Genomic DNA, 22,877 nt, shown 5'->3' on the forward strand with positions numbered 1-22,877 from the left:
GGTGGGAAGAATAGGACTGCAAAGGGTTAGGAGTCAAGGGAAGGATGTTGGACAGCTGGGGTTGATTTGGATTGGTACAATTCCATGGGAGTCCATAAGACTGAGTAATGACTCAATACAAAATTTGGCCATAACATTTAGACCGAAGAAAATCGGTGTCTGCAGTTCTACGGAGACCAAGCAGGGTCATGTATTGGTTACTTTCTGGAACACTATCATTCTATTTCTGGGAGAACTTTTGGCATGACATTATGTGTTAGTAGAACCAATCTGCTTTGTACATGTCCTATACCTGTAAGTAAAAGTCATCTGTTTTATTGTAATTGCATAGTGTACAATAGTTTCAATGAAAGCTTTGCAAACCCAGTCCTTGGACTTAATTAATCAGGCATTGAATTCACTGATGTAGGTGATGTAGGCATTTGGATTACATCCTTGGACAATTGCTTTGCAGAATGTATCTCTAGTCTGATTTGGAATCCTGTGGCGTGTTCAGAGGAGATGTATGTGTACAGCCTTGTGCTTCACAGTGATTTTGAAGAGAGGAGTCTGTCAAATTTATAAATGGCTCTATTTTAACTTTGCAGCCACATGCCTGCAACTGCCCAGCCCCAGTGTTTTTTCTCATTTCCATGGGGTTTTAACAGCTCTGTTGTAGAATCCCAATTCTATGAGCACCAAAGTCCTCCTGCTTGAGCTGGCAATGGGAAGTGCTAAGGGGTAGTTTTCTTTTTTTTCTCTGTGTCTTTTTGGTCACTTGGGATTACACGGAAGGCATTGACCTAATCATCAAAGACCCAGGCTTCAAGCCCTTCCTTAATTTCTGCTCATTACTTACTCAGGCAAGGATCCAGTTGACTTCCTTGAGTTCAGCCTCAGCAAAAAAACAAATTAAGGACTTGGCCTCAGGGTCTGATGTCATACTCCATTTCCTTTCACTTTAACTCTTCCTTTTACCAGGTGCAGAATCTGAACTAGAGAAGGCAGAGAGGGATTGTTTTGTTTACAGATTCTTCAAGTTGCCAAGCATTTCTGCTGTGTTTTTTTTCATAACACAGGGTAGATTTCAGGTCTTGAGGGATCTCTGAGAAAATGTCAATGGTGTCGCTGGCAAGAAACAAGTAGGGAAATCAATACTAGCATATAAGCAGTTGAACTGATTTCACATAAAGGCTCTGATTACTCATAAAGACTCTGCAGCCCTTTATCTTATCTGCTGCAGGTCATGATGGCATTTCCTGGCTCAAAGAGGACCCCAAAATGTCACAGGATAAGATAAGTGCTGTTTCCTGCCCTGGCACACCCAATGCTGCCTGCCATGCCCCCAAGGGTGGGCAGACTTTGTCTCTCCATTCCATATATAGATATAGATATATATACATGTAAACGCACACACATATATACATATGTATATGATTTTTGTGGTAGACAAGAGATCACTTCTTTACCACTCTTTGTTGATTCCGTTTATTCCCCATTTGAGAATGAAATTGTAATGCAAATAAATTAATAATGTGGAGTGACTCCATTTCCCCTCCCCTTTGTTGTCAGGGAGACTTAGCTGACTCCAAGTTTTCCATTTTGAGGTCAGGGGCTTAGGCATGAGCAAAGCCTCCCTCAGGGCTGTGCTCTGTTCTTGCATATTTAGGCTCCAAAGAACAAGATAGAAAAAAAAAGTCTTCTAGATCTCCTACTCCCAACTGCTTCATGAGTGCTCGGAAAGGGCCTTGCCCTTTCCAATTCAAGTTAGCATTTCGGATTCAAAAGACCAGACAAATGCATGATTGTTCCATAGATATGTCTGCCTCAGTTCAATGTCATTACTGGAATGCTGTCAGAGTAGATATCCTGTAGTTTCTTTGAGACTACAGATGCATTCTGTCTGTGCCAAATATATTGGCAAACACACAAACACACCCGAGTACGCCCTCATGCCAATGCATTTGTGGAGGGTTCCCAAGCAGCATAGCTGCATGCAAATATGAAAGATAGCTGGGCAAGCAGGGCACTCAATAATCCTGGGCAGCCCCCCGAGATGATGTTATGTAGATCCTGACAAAGAGTGGACGGCAGTGACAGTCTCTGGGTCCCTCCACAGAAGCGGCACTGGCCTCTGTGAGAAAATAATTTTCAGCTGTAGAACTCTGTGAGGCGAGTGAGGTTTGGAGCAATGTGAAACTTGCACCTTCCCTTCAGCTAACAGGTTTCAGAGTGTTTTCAAGCTGAGTAAAATATTCACAGTCACAGATCTTTCAAGTTTCTTCTGTGCAGAAAAAACACTTTGGTAATTTCCAGTAGGAGTAAACCAAAATTTATGAAGAACAATCATGTGCTCTGAAGTGAGTTTCTGCAGCTCTATTTTTGCATGTGTTTGAATTTTGATAGGAAGTGCTCTAAATGGCCTTGGTTGCCTCATTGGTATTTGCCACGTGAGTTTTTTGCATCCTGTTTCACGTTTTTCAGCTAATAATTAACTGTACTGAGGGACCAAACATCATGGGCTTCCTCCCACCCCAACTGCCTCATGCTATTTCATTATTCTTCAATTTTTCACAGCTCTTTCTTCCTTCAGCACAATCATTCATTTGACTGTTGGCTTCTCTTCTCTTTTCCCCTGAGTAGCTGCACATTCCCTGGGTACAAAGGAAAAGCATCTCAAGCATTCTGAGCCTGCTCTGTGGTGTATGGGTTCTGCCTTTCCTTCCAGTTTATGAGAAGCAGCTCAGCAGAAGAGCTTCAGCTGGTCTGAACTGCTGAAACTCCATTGCCCTTCAGTGGAGCTGCGATGCTGTATTCCAGCAGAAGACCTGGTGGCCTTTAGCTTCTGATTGTTTCTTCAGCTACTAAATGATCTGGAGACCTGTACTAGGACACAGATGAAACAAGGAGCACTATATAGCAAAAAATTCAAGATCCATTTTAATGAAACAGGCTGAAGCATCACCGTGCTGTCATTATTAATCACGCTGTCTATTTGGAGGTCAGTCCCACTCACCCCCAGGTCAATCAGAGAAGTCACCTGTAAACCAGGGGACTGGAAACAACAGACATGTCTGAGAATGGGAATAAATACCCGTCTAATTCTTTAGTCAGTCTTCAGCTCATGGATTCTAAGTAGTTTCAGTGATGTCAATGGTAATGATTGTACAGTCCAGAACTCCATCTGCAATGAACACAGCTACCACTAAGTATGGGGGAGTTCACTGAAAACTAATTAATCTTCCTCACCAGAATTTTGCCTTTAAGTAGATGACTCAGCTTTTTAGCAATGCTGTGCAAATAATAACTTTCATTTGTATTCAAAGGAAATCTGAAACCTGCTTGATCCAGGGTTTTTTTTATACCCTACCATGTTCCTTAGCAAACCCTACCAAAGAAACAAATAGGCTACATAAATCACTTTTATGCTACTCATGTCCCTAACTGGGGATAGGAGTTATTTATATATCTCTATTTATATCTCTCTCTCTCTCTCTCTCTCTATATATATATATATGTATATGTTTGTATATATATATTGTTATATTTATCTATTTATGTTTATGGATAGTGCACACACACCAGCCCACAAAGAAAGGAAATGGATGGATCACAGAAAAGGAAGGCATCATTTCCATCAGCAATGCAATGTAGATGTAAAATCTGGTGGACTTCAGAGTATTTCAGGAAAAAAAGGACAGGCCAAAACTTTTTGAAAGCACGTGTTTGGAGAAAGCTTAAAATTGTTATTTGTTATATTTTAAAATACTTTGCAGCCATTGAGAAAATACTGTATATTCCTTCTATAGCTCCAACAAAGGCAGGAATGGTATAACCTAACTCCAGAGAAAAGGAATAGTTTATTGAAAGAGCTTCTTTTTCTAAAGTGTCAGACCTCTGGCCATAATTTACTTTAAATGGTACTTACAGACTGGATCTTTCTTGCTGACACCTTTATGTAATACTTTGTTGATTCTGACAGTGCTTGGGCACAGATTAGGGGGACATGGTTGTGGATAAGCTGGTTCTGTGCTGTGTGCTGATCACCACCACATCTGAATATCCACCTCTGCTCTTTAGCAAAGTGACTGACACAAGTGACTGCAGCACCAAGTTAGTCAAAAATCACAGGTTCTGTTGCCTTACCAACGCCAGTGATGGACAGGAACAAATGCATTCTAAAATAACCTCAGGAATGCACAACTTTGTTATTTTGTTTTCTTTTCTGTGCAAAAGAATGGGTTTTTTTTCTTAATTACTTGGCCACAATTGAAACTAAACTTCTCTGTTAAGGTTTTTGCAAAGTATGCCTCATGGATAGTGCAGCATAGAGGCAGGATCAAGTGCTTTATCTATAGGAATACTTTTAGAAACAAAACAAAAGCACAAAAATTTTGTAGGTTCTTCAATTTGCAAGCAGCATCCTGTAGAGCTATATTGTTCTGCCTTGTTTGCAGCAAACAATAGAACATCAGAAATACTCTGGGAAGGAAAGAGTGTTCAGTTTCTCAAACATCAGTGTTACTTTGACTAAGCAGTGGCAGGGCTCCTTTCAGTGGTTCTGTGCTGGAGTTCATATTTTATGGATTTCCATCTGGCATAAGCATTCTACCAATGTTACAAAGGAAATTTTATGCTACACATACGTGGTTTAGTTTGTTTAAGAAGCGTTTGCTTACCTAGATAATACCATGTTCAGTGTCTAGCTTCCACTCCACATTCCTGACTCTTAGTGTTGCAAGCTTCATAGCTGAGCATCCCTGCCTTATCTTCTAGAGGTCTTTTTCAGTGGGAAGGGTAACTAGAGAGGCTGGGTTCTTGTCTGAGAGTGAATACTCAGGTCCTTCTTCATGGCTTTCAATTGTTCTCTGCCTTACAGTCAACATTTGGAAAAGTACAAGTGTTTCAGAATGTTGCCTAACTTCAACATAATTGAGAAGAAAAATATTTTGGTATCTGAGAGTCTGGAGATTGCAGAGACCACTAACTAAGAGTTGCCAATAGCCCAGGCCACTTAGTGTGTATGTTTTAGACTAAAAAAAGGTGAAGCTCCAAATAGGAAAACAAGGCTTGAATTTTTCAAGTTAGTCTAAATAACTGTAAGAACTAGAATGCTCAGCCTTAGTGAATATAGCAAATCAATTTCCACAAACCTCTGCTTTTACAGACAATCCTGTTTATTACATCCAAACCCACAAGCTCTTTGTTATTTAAATCATAACTATCAAATTGTTTTTCACTTTTTTGATAAAACCACAATAAAATACATGATCCTAACAAAGGGAAAAGCAGGTGGAGAATGAAGATAGAGCTAATTTTTACCAGCTGGAATCCCAGAACTTTTTCCTTATGAGATTTTTATGTGAATCAGGGCCACTGAAGAAGTAACAGTCCATAAAATTGAATCAACACTCATTAAATCCAGAAGGTGAAGTTAGTTTACATGTGAAATAATCTAAAAAATCAACTATCTACCCAGTTTCTCTCTGGCTGTTTATGTTAACTGCATTAATGGTTAGAGGAAAATTTATCTCTGGGTAGGTCAATATAATTTCCTAGAAGTTGACTGAGCTATTCCCACACTGAAATTGGTCCTTTATGTTTTGAATGTTAGTGGTTCAAACTACAGTTTGGAAAGTATTGGTAGCTACAACAAGGGTTTTCCATTTGCACGTTGCTGCTGTATCTCCTGGCCCACACAACTGATAAGAATAGCATCTGATAGGACCCATGTGTGGCTCTGAGGTCTGAGCTTGCTGAGGAGTTGTAGTGCAGGAAAAGCCCCGGGGAGAGCTCTGGCTGACTCAGGCAGGAAATCAGCAGTGTGTGCTGCCATGCTGGCCCTGCATCCAGCACGTACACCGTGGACACCACACATCCCCCTGCAAGCCAGGAGCCCACACCCACTCTGCTGCAAGGTGGGGAAATCCCAAAGCTGTCCTTCCTCAGCTCACAGAGAAAATCCTCACAAGCTGGCAGAGGCTGTTCAGCAGTTCAGCCTTACACTTTCACAGGGAAAGTATCTGTAAAATCAGTGGATGAAATGGACTGTTTTGTGATACTATGGCAGACCAATATTTTTTAGAGTATCACTCATTTATATTGGTATTTTTCAGATGTGGACTGCAGAAGAAAAAAATATTAAACTGATTATATGAAAGCTTCTTCATTAACACATCTCTATGTTTCCACTGTCACCACTGTGCAATCTCCTAAGCTTCTAAATGCTTTCTGTGCCCTCTTTTCTTTTATCACTCTTTAGGTGATCCAAAAGTGTCAGGGTAATAGTCTGTAGTGACCTGTGGTGATAGGGAGGTACCTATATCTGCAACTTCATGATCTCTTCCTAAAGCAGAAATTACTACAAACCAATCCACACCAATGGTTTAGATGTCAGTATGGAACAAAACGACTTGGGTCAAATTTTTCTTCACTTGTCAGTGTGAGGAATGTCTATAAGGAAGAAAGCCCTTTGAAGGAAATGAGCAAAATCATCAGCACTGGTGAATATAGACCATGCAAGCACATTCTCTCATGAGAATTTATTTTTAAGATGAAATTCCCAACATTCATCAAAGCTGATGTCAATTAATCTAATCACAGCGTACAAAATATTTCAGTTATTAACTGTATTGGCACATATGTTTATGTGTGATTATTTTCTGCTGCATCAGCACTGTGGCATAGATTTTTATGCATCCTTCCCCAACTTGCTTTTCTTTTCATTGCTACTTGCAAACTGTTTTAAACATATTTCATCAGGTACCTCCCCTCCAGAGGAATTAATGTGCAGTTGGAGCAGCTGAGGCAATATAGTGACAAGTAGAACTCAACAAAAGAATACATTGCAACCAACAAGAAGCATATATTGACAGGTTGCTCAGGGCTTTGGCCTACCAGATATGCTCCTTCTCTACTGCTTATCCTCATGAAAATTCACTTTTTTTATATTCAAGAAAAAATGCTTAATTCTGATTTATGGTTGCTGTCTCTTTTTTCTGCCACTATTCACCTCAGCAGAGTCTGAGCCTCTGCAGGTTCCTGAAGGCATCCCACCTCCAGGCTGAGCCAGCCCCACTCCCACAGCCTCTCCTCACAAGAGGCTTTTGCCTCAGCCACCTCAGGGACTCTGCTGAGCTCCAGTTCACTGAAACCTACATGTACTCAGTGGCCCAGAGATGAACCCAGTGTTCCAGAGACAGCCAAACCAATGCCCAGCAAGAAGGAATGACTGCTTTCCCCTTTTTCTGGCTGTGTTCCTGCTGGCACAGCCCAGGGCACTCAGCCTTCACCTCATGCCTGCCAGGATCCTGCTGGCTCAGGTTCAGCCAGGTGTGTGCGCCCCAGGACCTCGGTCCCTGCTCCACAGAGCTGCTCCCCAGCCAGGCATCCCAGCCTGTTTCCTCTTGGATGATAGCCTGTTCCAGAGATGGCAGGGCAGGTGTCCTGACTGAATTTCATGAAGTTTCTGACAGTTCATTTCTCCCATCTGGCTCATTCTAAATGCAGCCCTGTCCTTGAGCATATCAGCTGCATCCCCCCACATGCCTTTCTCCTACAGGTGGTTACAAACTTGATGAGAATAATTCTGTTCTCCTTCTCAGACATAGGGCTCAGCAAGGCCCCTTGTAACTATTTACAAACCCTTGCGTGTAATTTTTTTCCATCCGTTCTTAATTACAAACTAAAATTGTTGCAAGTATTGCACAAAAAAAACCCCTTGGACAGTAAATCTGTCAAAACATAATGTTTCCAGCAAACTTGTTGCAAGATGGTCTGAAGAAAATAAAATTAGCCTGCCAAGATATTTTGTAAGGCAATGGGAATTGATGGAGTAATTTTACACATTATTTTGGCATTTTCCTATCTGACAAATTTATGGGGCTGGTGAGAAGTGACTTAGACTTCACTTATGGCTTAGCTCTAAAGTACCTCCAGAAATAAATGTGGAGGAGTGTCAGAATGCCCAAAAGTGAATTGAAGGCAAAAAGGATAACATGTGAGTGGCAGGACACTGTTTGGGGAGAAAAAAATCACTCTGGGGTAATTGTATTTTTTTTAAGTTTGATCCCAACTCTTTGATGCTCATGTGGCCCTGACTTCAGAGGTTGTTAGCAGGGTACTTAATTGGAAAAAAGCAGAATAAGAGGTTCTATAAAGTTAAGATCTCTTTACACTACTAAAACACACACACACAAAGAGGCAAAATGCCAAAAATGTCATATTTAAAGCACAAAAGATGCAGAGCCAGAAATTCCCTGGCTTCGTTAGAGGTGTGAATATTGCTATGTAGTTTTTACTCTGAGTTTTGGCTCGGTTCTCAGTTGTCATCTTTATTCATAAGCTCAGAAATTCTGCTGAGTGTGTCAACTGACTCTTTGCTGCTGTGGCCAAATGTGTTTTCTTCTGGTTTGGAATATTTCTTGCAGCTCCTCTCTCTGGCAATATGTTCTTGTTCATTTGTTGGCTTGATTTTGCTAAAAGGATGGGACAGTAGGCTTGAGAAAGTAAGGAATTCTTCCTCTTAACCCTTACATAGGCATTTGCCATCTTGCATGCATGATTAACAGGTTAGCAGATATGAGAGGTTTTCGTTTTTTAATGGATCCAGTGAGAATTTTGTGATTTTGTCCAACTATTCCCACTTGAGTGTATGTCATCCTCAATGCAGCTCTCTGGGTTTGCATTCCATGAGATAAAGAGCTGTGTAAGAGATACCTGGCTGCCCTGAGTAACTTGCTTTGTACACATAACACAGCTTAAACTGCAGCAGACACTAGCTTCAGAAATGGAAGCAACAGAGCTGCATCAACCCAGCACTAAACTCAGGCTAGTTAACCTCCCTGTAAAACTCAGCACACCACCTAAAACTTTACAGCATCTGAGGTCACGCCTTGTTTTTCCTCCTCTTGAATACATGGTGAGGCTGCTTGATGTCTGAGCAGCACTCTTGAGCATCCCTCCAGTGTGTCCCCACCAATTGTACAGAACTGGGAATTAATTCATGACCATTGTAATAAAGTTTCCCATTCCCAAAGCCATTTTCCTTTTGGCTTGAATGAGTCAGTGTACTTAGGCAGCAGGATAGAGACACTGAAGCCATTTTCAGAAGCAAAACAGGAACAGCTCTGTAATCTGTAGACTTGAGTGGGAAAAGTACAGCAACTCTTAGGGAGAGAGGCACGACACAGCATGGCAAAACTGCCTCTCAAGATGCTATCAGCACAAGTTCTTCAGTTTTTACTCTCTGTCTACAGGCATAATAATGATGGTTGAGCCCAGAGAACTTTTAAAATCCACCTGAAAAGATGGCTCATATTGCAGCCTTTGTTCTCGTGTTTTGAGGGCTGTCATTGAATTTTGATATCCACCAGGGCAGAGGTAACTCCAGGTCACAGCACCCAGACAGGGTCCAAGAGACCTCCCTTGCTCTGAGCACAACTGGTCCATCTCCCAAAGCAGCCATGTGAGCTCACAGTGTCCAAGCTGCTCTCAGTCCTGTTCCAGGGGTTCTTCCATGTGGAAATAAACATATTTATTTTGCTATCATAAAATATTGAGTGAATAGCCTTAGCCAATGTCAATAATTCCTGGTTAATGCATATTTTTCCAGTTGTAGAGCAAAATACAGCCATATACAACTAAGCCATTTTGATTGTTTACCTAAGGAGGCTCAGCTTTGAGACAAAAATCTTGCTCCCATGTTTATGCATCTTTCCATATAAAGCACGTGAGGTCCCAAGAAGTCTTGAGATTTTTTTGAAGACAAAGGTTGGTGTAGGTTTATATCATTCATTTAAATCAGTGGAGCTAATGTGATACTTGCTAGCTCAGGATCAAGCCTCCAGACTCAGGGAAAGATTTTACTAAAAGTTAAAAACACTAGCTGTGCTACTGATGTATTTCAAAGTTGCTTGTAAATAGGTGGCAGAAGTTAAAACATTCATGATTTGCAGTGTCTGAGCTTAAGGTCCAGATACAACCATAATGTCAAAAGTAGGATAGGAGGAAGACAAAACTGGGGCATGAAGCATGCTTATTGAAAAAGAAAATATTACTAAGGAAAAGATTGAGGGAAAAGTGCGAAAGTGAAACATAGAAATGGCATAAGAATTTTGTGACCTTTGAGGTGAGAGAGACTCATCTTTGAAACAAGGCATTTAGCTCACTTAGCGAGTACAGTGCTGCAGTGGCAGAGGCAGCCTCCAGTTTTAACTGATTGTCACCCCTTTAAAAATGTTTAGGGTGAGCAGACACAGTACTTCCTTAAATACTGCATAAGATACCATTTATCAAAAAGAAATAGGTGCCATTTGGCACCTGCTGTAATTGCTGTGATGGAAATAGTAATACATAAGTATCAGAAGAATGGGTGCCACATTTTTTAACAGCTCACAGCTATTTTATGTATTTCTAATGGCCAATGAATAAATGATGCAACATACATTTTACATATCTGTGAAGTAATGAATCTGAGATTAAATCATACATAATGATTTTTAGGTGCCAGAAACATTTAATATATTGAAGGGGAAATTTATTTGATGTGAAGCATGAATATAATTACAAGTATGTTGGGGAGTTTGTGGGAATACTTTCTAGGCAGTAGAAAATTATTTGGCTCTAGCAGTAGACCCACCATAATACATGAAACACAGACCCACAGACCTCACCCCAGCTGCTTAGGTCATCTTCTAAACCTCCAGTGTTTGATATCAAGTGCTAAATATTCTTGTTTTAACTGATCTTGCCCCTGCTTGCTACTGTAGTCAAAGTGAGCCACTTTAACGACATATGGACACAGCTGAGCATAAATGAGTGGTGAGGAATTTAAAAATTAATCATAATGAAAAAATTACATGATCTTCCTGCAAAAGATCCCCCCTCTCTTAATCAGTAAAAAGTGTTGTTCAAATAGTAAGAGAGAAAATTCATTTTTTATTCCAAACAAAATGTCTGATTTTTTTTAACTCACTGGAAGGAAATGAGATAATCTTTAAATAATGGAATTTTTTAGTCATTTTTGACTCTTAAGGAGAAAGTACATTGTCTGCCAGGCAGACGAATCTTTCATCAAAGAATTTCAGATGTGATTTTTTTTTTCTTAATGTAATAAGACACTATGCATTTTGTCCTCAGTTCTCTGGAAGAGATCTCAAAGAAGCAATTAATATCAAACTGAATGACTGACCAACCATCTGCCAATTCCAGCACATTCAATACAACTGATGCTTTATTCAAATACAGAGTACAGACTCTGCCACCAGAAGAATTGATTTAGATCAGATGGGAAGGGAAGAATAATATGTAATTATACATACAGTCAGATTTGATCCTATAACACTTTGATGCAGGAAAAGTGTTTTTTCTGCTACAGTAAAGGAGAAAAGATAACAGGAAACTTTCAGTATATTGCAATGTGTAAGATTCAAGTCAAGTCATACTGAATCTTTACTTGTCATGAAGTTGTCTGGTGAAGGGGAGGAGTTACCTCATTACAGAAGGCTTTGCTGTTTAAACCCACATATTTAGAGATGTTAAAAGGATTAAATGCTCAAATCTGAATTATTTTGGTGGACTTGGGCAACATAATCCTCAGGCAGCACTTAACTCTCATGTTTTGACATCACAGAGGGCAGCTGCAGGAACAGGAAGCCATCCAACAAAGGGAGAGGAAATCCTGGGTTGTTTGGTTCAATAGAATATAAATGAAGAAGACTTTCTGAATAAGGATTCAAAGCTTGCAGAAGACATTTTGTGTCAGCTTCTGACCACTGATTTGGTGACAGCCTATAAATCAACTCCAAAGTTAGCTACAAAGTCATGTGAGGTTTTCTACAACCTTAGGATCAGTGGGTCTGCACTATATTTTTCCTCAGTTGATTTGCTTATCTGTGGAGAGACGTGTTAGAATCTTTTCTGGAAATAAGGACAAAAAATCCTCACATGTGTTAGCATTTCTGTATTTACACAGAAAATATCCTCAAGTCACTCTGCAGGATGTGAGGGGAAGCTAGAGGAAATGTGATTTCTGAAAGTAGGATTTTCATGGCTGGTTCTGCAGATCCTAGGTTTTTGTAGAGAAAAACAAATTATAACAGTGGCCAAAATTAAAAATAGTTCAGAGAATGCCTACCTTTTACTTTCTTTTTAAAAATTATTCTTTGTTGAAATAATGCTATTCTGGTATGTGACATGGACAGAAATCAGGAAGAATCATATCAATCAGGCTTATCTATACAGCATGGAGTTCTGAAAACAGGCAAAAGGCACTACAACTTACACTAGGCACTTTCACAGAAGTGAAAGTGCTAGCTTATTTATTCTTGAGACTCTTAGAACCTCTGCTTTGATATTGCACAGAGTCAGTCAGTCAGAAGAAGTGCTTTGTGAGTCACCAACAGCCCTATGAAGTTGCAGCTCAGGAGTTTTATGAGTGAACTTTGAAAACAGAACTTGATTCTTGACCCAGACACATGGGCCTTAGGATTAGCTAAGTGCTTTCATTGTTCACCTGTTGATTCCTATGTGAAGCACCTGTAGGAAACACATATCTGCACAGTTCAGGTATCACAGATAGTCAGTGCTTTCTCCTGAAAAATACTTCTGAACTCAGCTATTCACACAGTGCATCCTTTGCCTTTAATAACGATTGGAATTAATTAGCAGCATGTGAAAATAATTGCTAACAATTAAATCGCTGTTCATATAGCCAGGCCCTTTGTAAAGCCAGGATAGTAGGTTTTCTGCGGTTGCCTGTAGAAAGCTTCTGATTTCATTTTTAATTACTGGTAGTGCTTAAATCACACCTTTGCCTGTTATGCTCTGTATTTCAAAGGTCAATGAGGATTTATTTGTTTGTTTAAAATAAGGCAAATTAATTTACTTTAATTTTCATTCTCATTGAGTTAATTTGTTGTGAAGGAAAGAAACTTTCTGCTTCTAAGGAAATATTAACCTGCTTTTTTGTAATCTGACACTCTTGCTCTATCTGCCATCTCTTAAAATATTGCTGCTGACATTTGTCACCCTAGTGAGTGTGAGGAAGTGAAACTTAGTGAACTTAATTAAGATTCTTTAGCAAAAATTATGCCTGCTGCTTTTTTCTGCCATGGCTGGGGGAAAGGATAGAAGGCCTCTAGCCTGGAGTCAAGCTTGTCTGCAGGCAAACTTTCTTCTTGTTAGAGGTTCTCCCTCTGTGCCTTCCATCAAGCTGCACCTCCAAGCTGGCCTGCAGATAATGACACTGTGGGAAAGTTGATTGAGTTCTTGGCATTGAGCTTTGCTAACCCTGGTGTGCAGCAGCCACAGAGAGAGAGAAGCTCTGCTTTGCCTTCCTCAGCAGCTCCCAGGGGCAGCTGTAGGCCCTGTGACCATGTAGGCCTCATGACTTGCAGTGCTGTCAGAGTGATGGCTGCGATGGCTGCTTACTGGTGCTGAGGCAATTGTGTATCCCTGCATTTCTAGACACCATTTCCTTCTTCCTGTTGTTGTACATTTTATCTCAACAACACAGAGCATCAAAAAGACCAGGTTTTAGCCCAGTGTGCTGGTTATTTAGGCTGCTTTGCTTGGCTCTGCTCTGACACTGAGACCTCTCTTGACTGAAGAACAGCCCCTGTCCAAGCCAACCCACAGCAAATTCATCCCAGAAGGACTTGCTGTCTTGGAGGGAAACAAGGACACAGGCACACCTTGTGACTACTTTCACTTATATACTCACTTCTTAAAGTGAGCTGCAATGCAAACAGATTTCTCTGCACCAGTTTCTTTTCAGCAGCAGAGGGTTCTACGAAGCCTCATTGATTCAGCTCCCTGCTGAGGCATAATACATGCAACTGTCTCCCAATAGATTTCTGCCCTAAAAAGTATCTTTTCCATTTCATTCTTTTCATTGTTATGCCATCTAACATGAAAGTAGAAAGGACAAAAGTAATTCTTTTTAGAAGCATTTCTTACTGCAGATGTGAAACTCTTAGTGGCCCTTGTAAGTTAATACACAATAAAATAGATGATCAGGCCATCAGACCCTGAGTATCCCAGGAACAGATGGTGTATTGACTGCTAAGGGCTAATGTTCATTTTAGGCACTCTGATTGCAACTGAATCTAATGAAAAGGTATGATTCTCAAACCCCCTGCTGCTTAAAATGCTCTGTTTTATTCCTGCTACTATACTTCTTTTTTTCGAGATTGGGAAGATTAAAAGATGAATGAGATCTCAAAATTGGAAGACAACGTGTAGCCTCATGAAAATTAGATTTTTATTTCTTCCTGATAGTGCTAAAGTAAAAAATTATTAACCTTGTATTCCAATTCTCTTCCCTGGGTTTCCAAATCTGTTTTATGTCTTATGAATCTTTGCTTAATAAAATATGAAAATCCTGTAACTCCTTCATCTACAGTGGTGCTTAGTGTTTCCTAATAATAAAAAATAGAAACCATTTTTACAGGATGAATAACTAAATACCACTGTATTAATGCAGACCAAATTGCATTGTATATTTCTTAGAGCTGTGAGCTATAAGATACATATTTTTATTTTAAAGTATATAATTATTTTTAAAAATAGGATCATTAACAATGGTATTTATCTTATACTTAACAATTGTATTTAAGTAACACTCTGACTACTACTTCCTTTTATGGGCATTTCCTCAGGATGTATTCTTATATTAGTATTTCCTATGCTTATAGGGTAGGTCTGTAAATGTTTTTAATGTTTTTTAATCCCTTTTTAGTTCTTCTACTTTACTTTGTTCTCTAATTTTTAACTAAGTCTCTTAAATTGAACTTTTAACTATTTTTGATGCTTCTGTAAGGATTTGATCAAAATCCAATTTTGCCAAACTTTGTGACTAGTAGAATAGTTTCTGTAGTGTCATTGCTATTTTTCTTTGATAAATTAATTATTCACAAGAAAAAAAAAAATATGTTATACTTGGGACTGTCCTGTGCAGGGCCAGAAGCTGGACTTTGATGATTCTTGTAGGTCCCTTCCAACTCAAGATATTCTATAATTCTTTGATAAAAACGATGTTTCTTAGTTCTTTACAAAGACTTCCTTGTATTTAATACAACAGAAATGCAGAGAATGACTTGGGTGAACTTGGTGATCCTGAATGTTCACCAGCAAGGGAACATAAAAACCAGAATTGTTCCTATGGTTTATATGTAAAATGGATCTCTAGGTTACAGTGAGAAAATAATAGGAGTATTATTTCATCACAAAAGGAAATAGCACAGTAGGAAATGAGAAACCACGCAGACAAATTATAAAGTCAGTGCAGTTTTTCTGTAATGCAATTATGAGGCTGAATACATTTTAAAATATTACCTTTTTTTATTTAATTGAATGTTGTGGTTACTGTTTCATAGTCAATACCACAGAAATGATTGTGCAGGCTGTACCTGTATATGATTTGAAATAGCAAACTTTCACCACTTTTCAGACTTGGAAAAAAAAACTATGAAAAAAAATTCAGGTATCTTCCAAAGAAATAGGTAAATGTAAAAAATCTAATACAACCTCTTTGCTGGTTCAGACTCAGTGTAAATTTTAAAAAAATTATGGATGCACTTTCCAGTGAAGTTGTGTGTTCAGTCTCTTCTGTATTTAGATCAATAGCATCTGAGAAATGGGGAGAGAAGAAAACTAATTGCCCTTTAGTCTTACCTCAGCCCCCTAGTCCATGTCTGAAACACAGTCTGCTGCTCTAGTAGCATTTTCAGGACTTCATGCAGTACTTGGCCCTAGAGTAGCTGAGTTTGGATTGCAGTGTTCAGGGGTTTGTTGTAAGAGTTGTGAAAAGTAATGCTTGGACTCATCTATCTTTGAGGTCTTTTCCAGCCATAATGGTTCTATGGATCTGTAACAGATCCCAGTGGACTGCTCTGTACAGTGAACTCCTCTGCTAATTGCTCCACAGATCATGTGCAGCAGCTGATACGAGCTCTCTGCACTTCAGAAGCACCAACCTGCAGAGCTGCCTGGGGGAGAAGGAGGAAGAATCTCATTTCTCTGCCGGTACCACCGCTGGGATTAAAGGTATTGACAGTCACCCTTGTGTTAAAGCCTTCTGTGTGCATAAAAGGAGAGCAAAGTGCTGAAGCAAAGGTACTAGAAATGATCTATGCCTTAGCAGAGGTGCTTTTTAAGTGAAAGCAATTTGGCTTCAGAGTGAACACAGTGTAAATTACAGCACAACACCCTGCAAGAATGTTATAGTTAGCAGAAAGGTATTTATACATGGATTTTTTTAAAGCCTAGGGAATTCAGAGTTAAGATTAAATTCACAAGCCATCAAACACCTGAAAGTTTAAAATTTCATAGTTAGGGTCCACAAATTTATTTGGCTTGCTCCCATGGATGATAGCTGTCTTCCCAAACTCCTTTTTATCTCTCTTGTAGATCAAGAGTTTTTAGAATATTTTAAATCAGTAAATTTGAAGATATTGTACTTTACTTGCACAGAAAATTGGGGAAGGGATCAAAGTGTGTGTATGGTTTTGGTTTTGGCTTTGGCTGTCCCTTTGTCCCTGAGTTGCTGATGAGCTAATATTGGAGCATCAGGATGGATTGCTAGGAAATCACTAATCAACTCTGGATATGTGAGCTTAACTCTGACTAATATATCCATTGGATCATGGATCTTGATTTTTTTCATGTTTTTGCCATGTGAGGAAGTGTTGGATTTTGGTTTTGTCTCATAAATGATGAAAAATCTGCAAAAAAAATCTAAATCTAAGAAAAGTCTTTGAATTCCTGGAAGTTTACAAACATTGTAATGATTATTACATTCTCTTTTCTATAAAAAAACAAGCTGAGGGGAAATTAGATTTCAATCCTTGCTTTGAAACTTGACTTGTGGATGGGACGGAATTGTGGGGGGTGAATTTTAGAATTAGGATAAAATTACTGATAACTATGAAATCTGTAGATGAGGCATCATTAATGTATGGTATTGAGGAGTATACGGGACTGAGGAATCCATTATGTGTGTTGAAAACACAACTGTTATCCTTGCATAAATATTTCATGCAGTTTAGTGGTGAGCTTTTCAGCTCCAGTACCTGTGAGTTGTTTGAGAGTTACTAAGCCTGCATCTTTTGTACAAATCCCAAAGTAACAGAGGCACTGCAGAGTTCAGAGCAGAAGCTTAACCTGTGTCAGACTTCACTGATGCCCTTTCCAGTCATGTACATACTGCCAGCTTTGCTTCTGAATACAAGTCAAATATAGTGGTCTGTAGAAGTAATGAAGAAATACATTGGCAGTGTTTGTTTTTAATTCTCCTTGTGACCTGGACAGCTTATGAACAAATGTGGAAGCCTAATTAAAATAATGCATTGAAAGCTGTCATTAGATTTGAACAGAGTGAAGAAGTAGTTACACCCATTTGATTTAAAAACAAAGCAAGTTGGGAATCAGATAGAAAAATAAAACCTCCTTTGTTTGATGGCTCTCAGGGATTAAAATGAGTAAACAGTGGAGGTGTTAGGAGAAGTCTCAGCTTTTCCATTCCTCCTCTTTGTGTATTGCAAATACTGTTACAAGAGAACCATAGGTAATTTTGGCTCTATGAAACAAATGGCTGGCAGTTTTTCAGGCTAGAAGCAGAGAATCCCTTGCACTGATCTTGGCTGATGAAGAAGACCAAAGTGTTTTCAGTAGCTCACAGAGATAGCAATGTTTTGATTTAGAATCAGCGCAGAGTATACCATTCCCTGCTTATCTACAACAAGCATCTGTTTAAAGATTTCAGAACTTTCTATAGAGCTGCAAAAAAGTGTTGACATGTTTTAAGTTGAAGGGAGATGGAGCCCACAGTGTAATCACACAGGATACTGCCACCACTGGAGCCAAAAGCAAAGCTTGCTGCGACTTCATCCAGTTGAAGGATTTGCTCCCAGCTTCTGAAACAAATACAGTGGAAAGACAAGGCAGAGAGTAAAAGGGCTGTTTGGCAGCTGAGTACTGAGTCAAGTACTTAAGAACAGCCAGCCAACCTCTGACCCTGGCCAGCTAGCAGGTCTGAACAGGAAACAGGTTTCCACTAATTCTGAGGAAAAGGAAATATTGATGTCAGAGTTTGGCTCAGTAGTCTCCCTAGTGGTGTGAAAGCAGGTACATCATGATGCAGTTTGTTTGGCTGTGGGAGGACCTCTACAAACTATGATGTCCCACAGCCATCAACCTCTTGTCATTTTCTCACAGATGTGTCTATGTATTCATACTTCATTTTTTCTGAAACAGAGATTTCTTATTTAACAGCATCAAAATAATGCACAGACATGCATGCACACAAATATGCTGAGGAAGGAAATGTTCAGTGTGTGTTCTGTAACATCCAAGATTAACTATTGTCTTCTACTGGAGTTATAAACGCCAATTAAGGTTTTCCATTGTCTGATACTAGGATCTCCCATGCTTATATTTCTACAGACATATTGCAAAGCAATTTGTGTTTCTCTTCTGGTACTTTAACAGAATTAAGGCTTTGTATTGATTAAAAGTAATCTTAAGGAAAAATTTAATAGCCTTTTTTTTTCTTAAAGCACCAGGTTTAATTTAATGGCAATTAAGAGTTTGGTGTTTCATATGTTTTATTCCTTTAGAAATATCCATTGTCTTATAATTCTCTATTTCATCAGCTTTATATTTTACATTTCTTTTGGTTTTGTAACCTTGCTTACCAAGAAGATTACTGGGAATGCAGGGAAAAATTCTCAGCAAAAGGGTGTTCACGTCTTTTGAAGGGTTGTAGGAATGTTGGACAGATTTAGTAGCACCTTTCAATCAATGCAGACACAATCTTCTTAGTGTGAGCCAATTTGATTATGTGCATTTGTAGTCTTGTGTGCTTTGAGAACACCTGTAGAGGTGCTTCTGCAGGAGGTAAAGGTAAGCAGCAATGAGACCTTTGTGAAGAGCCCATGTAATTTACATGGATTAGTTTAAATAAGGAGCTCCTACCAGATACTACATGTCAGTTGTAGTTTGTTACATAAATATTCATAGGACAGAGATAATGAAAATGAAATCTCCCATATATTTCTTTCTTTATTCTTTATGCCTAAAGACATTGAAAGTAAAACCTATAAAAAAATTGCACTGTACCCTTTTTCCAATTCACAACTGAATAATTTGTTATCATTCCAGACCTAGACATGCTCCCTAGTCATTTGTTATCTCTTGAATTGAATTCCATGTGAGCAGTAGGACTCTCTTCTCTTTTTCCTCTTGTGTCTGTGGGTCTGTAAAGGCTGATGCAACTTCAGGAGCAGAGCTGACAAAGGAGTACCTGCTGGTAGCTTTGTAGGGTGCTGCTGAGCCCCTCCCTGCCTCAGACATCAGTGTCCCCCCCAGGGATTCCCTCTCTTGTGATTCCCCTCTTGCTGGGGGAATGTTGGAGTAGTGGCTGCTCCTCAGGGTTCAGTATCTCCATCTGGCCTGCTATGAATGAGTGTGGGGAGACCAAAGCTATGGCTGATGGTAGTCACAGGTGAAGTGGTTTCACTGGTGATCATGATCCCAGTCATGGGTTCTGAAATACCTGACACAAATTAAGTATCCTTGTTATTTTCCTCCACAGCAAACAAGACATTTTTCCTCCATGCTTGCTAGAGGGGAACATAACTGAGAGAGATTAGCATATTTATTGGCTGAAGTAACAGAAATTTGGGTGGGGGGTAAATGTTGTGAATAAGAGTCAATTATTACTTTCTTGACTGAAAATTGGTGTAAGAATATACCTTGACTTTGTTAAGACTTGTAAAATAGCAGATGCTCTTACTGAGGCTGCCACAAATGTTTTGTGAGACTTGCTTGTTCTGATCAAGCAGTACAGATGTGAGGAAAGCAGATCATGTCCATCAGAAAGACAAAAGAAAAAGTAAGGGGCCCTTCCCACTATTAATTTCACTGTATTTGGTTCCTTGAGGCTTGTTTCATATCACTTTGGGGTTTCCACTCCTGATGTGTCTGTCATGACTAATCTCATAATTTAAAGTTTTAAGCCACTCAGGGTATGGAATAGCAAAGCTCTTACAAAAGGATGACCAGCAATATGTTAAACCCATCTTAATTACATTGTTGGAATCAAAACCACTTGCATGTAAGCATTAGCTGGATAAGACAGCAAATTGCTGCTCTCTGTAAGTGTTAAACCAACCCTAGGAAATCTTGCACTGTTATGAAATTTTGTGATTTATATCAGCTATTAAGAAATATTAAAAGTCTTCAACTATGCAGAAGTGCACTATAGCTCGAGGGGATCTGGAGATGCTTGTATTGTGAAGTGATCCCTTATGAGAAAAGCTCTTCTTTATTTGACAGCTGCATTGTTCACCCCATGATCTGCTTCCAAAATATTTCAAGTTGTGGATTAGCTGCACTGTTTTAATTACTAAATACAGGCTTTTTTAATCAACCATGCTTCTAATGCCTGAGGAATTTGCCTGATCCTCTGGTAAATGTTAAGTCTTTGTTAGCAAGAGGCATTTGAAGAATAGCTCAGTAGTCTGAAGGCTAAAGAAAATCCATAAAAAACAAAGACATATTTTCATTTTTCTAGTTCTGTATATGAAAAAAAATGCTGATATGCTATAAACTATGTAGCCTTCTGCTATTTTTCTAACCCTTGGGGAATGCAGTGCAGAATGGACACTTGTTCACTTACTAAAATTTCTTTCCAGCCTCACAAAGACTTGGCTTCCCAGCTTGATGAAAACATTCTTAGGAGTTTATATATAGCACTGACTCTTTGAGCAGTATTGTTTAGTGACAATAATAACATTATTGTTTTAGTTTCTCAAAAGCCCCCTTCACAGCAGTAGTTGAATAGTAGCAGACTAAATGCCACAGTATTGCTCCTATGTGTTATACCATTTTATTCTGTACCCAAACTCATAGAAGATGCAGGTGTTTGCTTCTCTCACCAAATATTTTATATTGTTTAATAATGTCTATGGCCATAAAAGTATTACTGCATGAACCACACCTTCACAAAATGTGAATACAGCTTCATGATTTGTAAAATAGAATGAAAATAGAGATTTTTTTGAACATGCCTGTTGCAGATGGTATCGATTAAACCAGCTTTGTTGAAGTAATCTTTTTTTTTTTTTCAAATGCCCCTATATAGTTTAAGGGAAATATTTTGTCACAGTCATTTTATCCTGGCTCGGGATTTGTCTGCCTAGAGAATTTGACAGCCCTTCCAGTGAAATGAAGTCAACACAGAGGTTGAGCACTTTTTTGCCCACTCCATCAGGATGCTTTCATTTAGAAGTAGACCTTTTATCACTCCAGTTTGCACAATAGAATATTTGAAATGCTTTTAAGGATTTTTTTTTCAACTTCAAACATTAAGCCTAAGCTTCCAGAGCACCTCTAGACAGATAAAAGAGCCCTTGACTTGCTCAAGCAGTTTAACTGCATATTTGCTTGGTATGTATTCGTGGTAACATAACTCATTTTTGTAAAAGTAATTTATAAATCAGGGGATTTCTAGGTTTCTAATTTACTGTTGAGCATCCATTCTTGTAAAACTGCCGTTTTGCTTAGCCAGAGCTGTGAGAAAACACCATTGTCCCAACCCCAGTTTTACATTATGCTCACAGATGTAGCATAATCTCATGTAATTGAGACAATCCCTTGTGACATGCTATAATATAATATAATAGGCCAGCTGGTAAAAGTGGAATAATGAAGAAATGTAAGTAACTGTTGATGTCAAGATAGGGCTGATGTGAATGTTGTGCTCTGGCCAAATCCCAAATTAGTGCAGAAAACAGTCAGCTGAAATAGGTATGGCTTGAAGCAGCATTCAAAATGTTAGAACACTGTAGCAATGTGCAAAAAGCTCACTCAGTCACTTATTTTCAGAGGAACTGAGGATTATCAGCACCTCTGAAAGAGGCCCCTTCCTAAAGAATATTTCAGGGTGAAGTCAGAATGCATGAGAAAAAGAACTTTGCGGAAATTCTTCAGCAAGAACAGTGGTGCCATTTGCATCAGTCATAGCCGTACTTTTACTATATATTTGGTAAAACTCAGGCTGTTGAGGATGCAGGCACATTCTTACAACATTGCTCCAGAAACATGCAACCAAATCATATCGATAAAAAATGAATTGTACTTGTTTGATTGTGTTCAAAGATACAGAATGTACATTGGCTAAAAAAATCACTGTGAGATCCTTATCTGACTTGACTTCTTGGGAACAGAGATATACTTGTATGTACAGACAGTCAAAATTCCCTTTTTTATAAATGTTGACTTGAGCACGAAAATATTTGAGTTTCTTGTCCAGAATATTCTTGAAAGAAGAAAGGGAGAGTTCATTATCTAGAAAAAAATGTTTTAAGAAAACTTTAAAAGAAAGAACCATGCTCCACAAAATGCAGATTTTTTTTTCCCCCGTTCCTCCACTCCAGCCCTTTTTGCAAATATTTCTGATTAATTAGAAATTTACATTTTGATTTTTCTTTTGCATTTTTTTTTATATTCAGGCTTGGAACACACCAAGTCCTTGATAATATTACCAACACTGGAAGTTAGAGCAGCCCCCTGGGGACAGTAATTTCTGCTGGTTTTCACTCAGTGTTTAGAAACAACACTGACACCCAAAATGTTTGAAGTTTTGCAGCTTCTTTGGACTCACTCCTGTGCTAGTCGTCTAAGGGAGTGGCTTGTGGTTTCACATTTAAGTTAAGCATCAATCTTGCAATATGAAAAATTCTCTAAGAGGCTAGTAAACTTCTCTCACATTGTTGAACAAGCTCAAAATCTGACCCATAATATTTGATGGTATTTCCAGTATGAATGAGGTCAGGAATGTTATTCAGGGTTTAGAATTTTTTCACTTTGGGTTCAGCAAATACAAGCTCTAGCTC

Source organism: Ammospiza nelsoni, chromosome 1 (assembly GCF_027579445.1).
Source record: "Ammospiza nelsoni isolate bAmmNel1 chromosome 1, bAmmNel1.pri, whole genome shotgun sequence".
In the NCBI taxonomy this organism is placed as follows: domain Eukaryota; kingdom Metazoa; phylum Chordata; class Aves; order Passeriformes; family Passerellidae; genus Ammospiza; species Ammospiza nelsoni.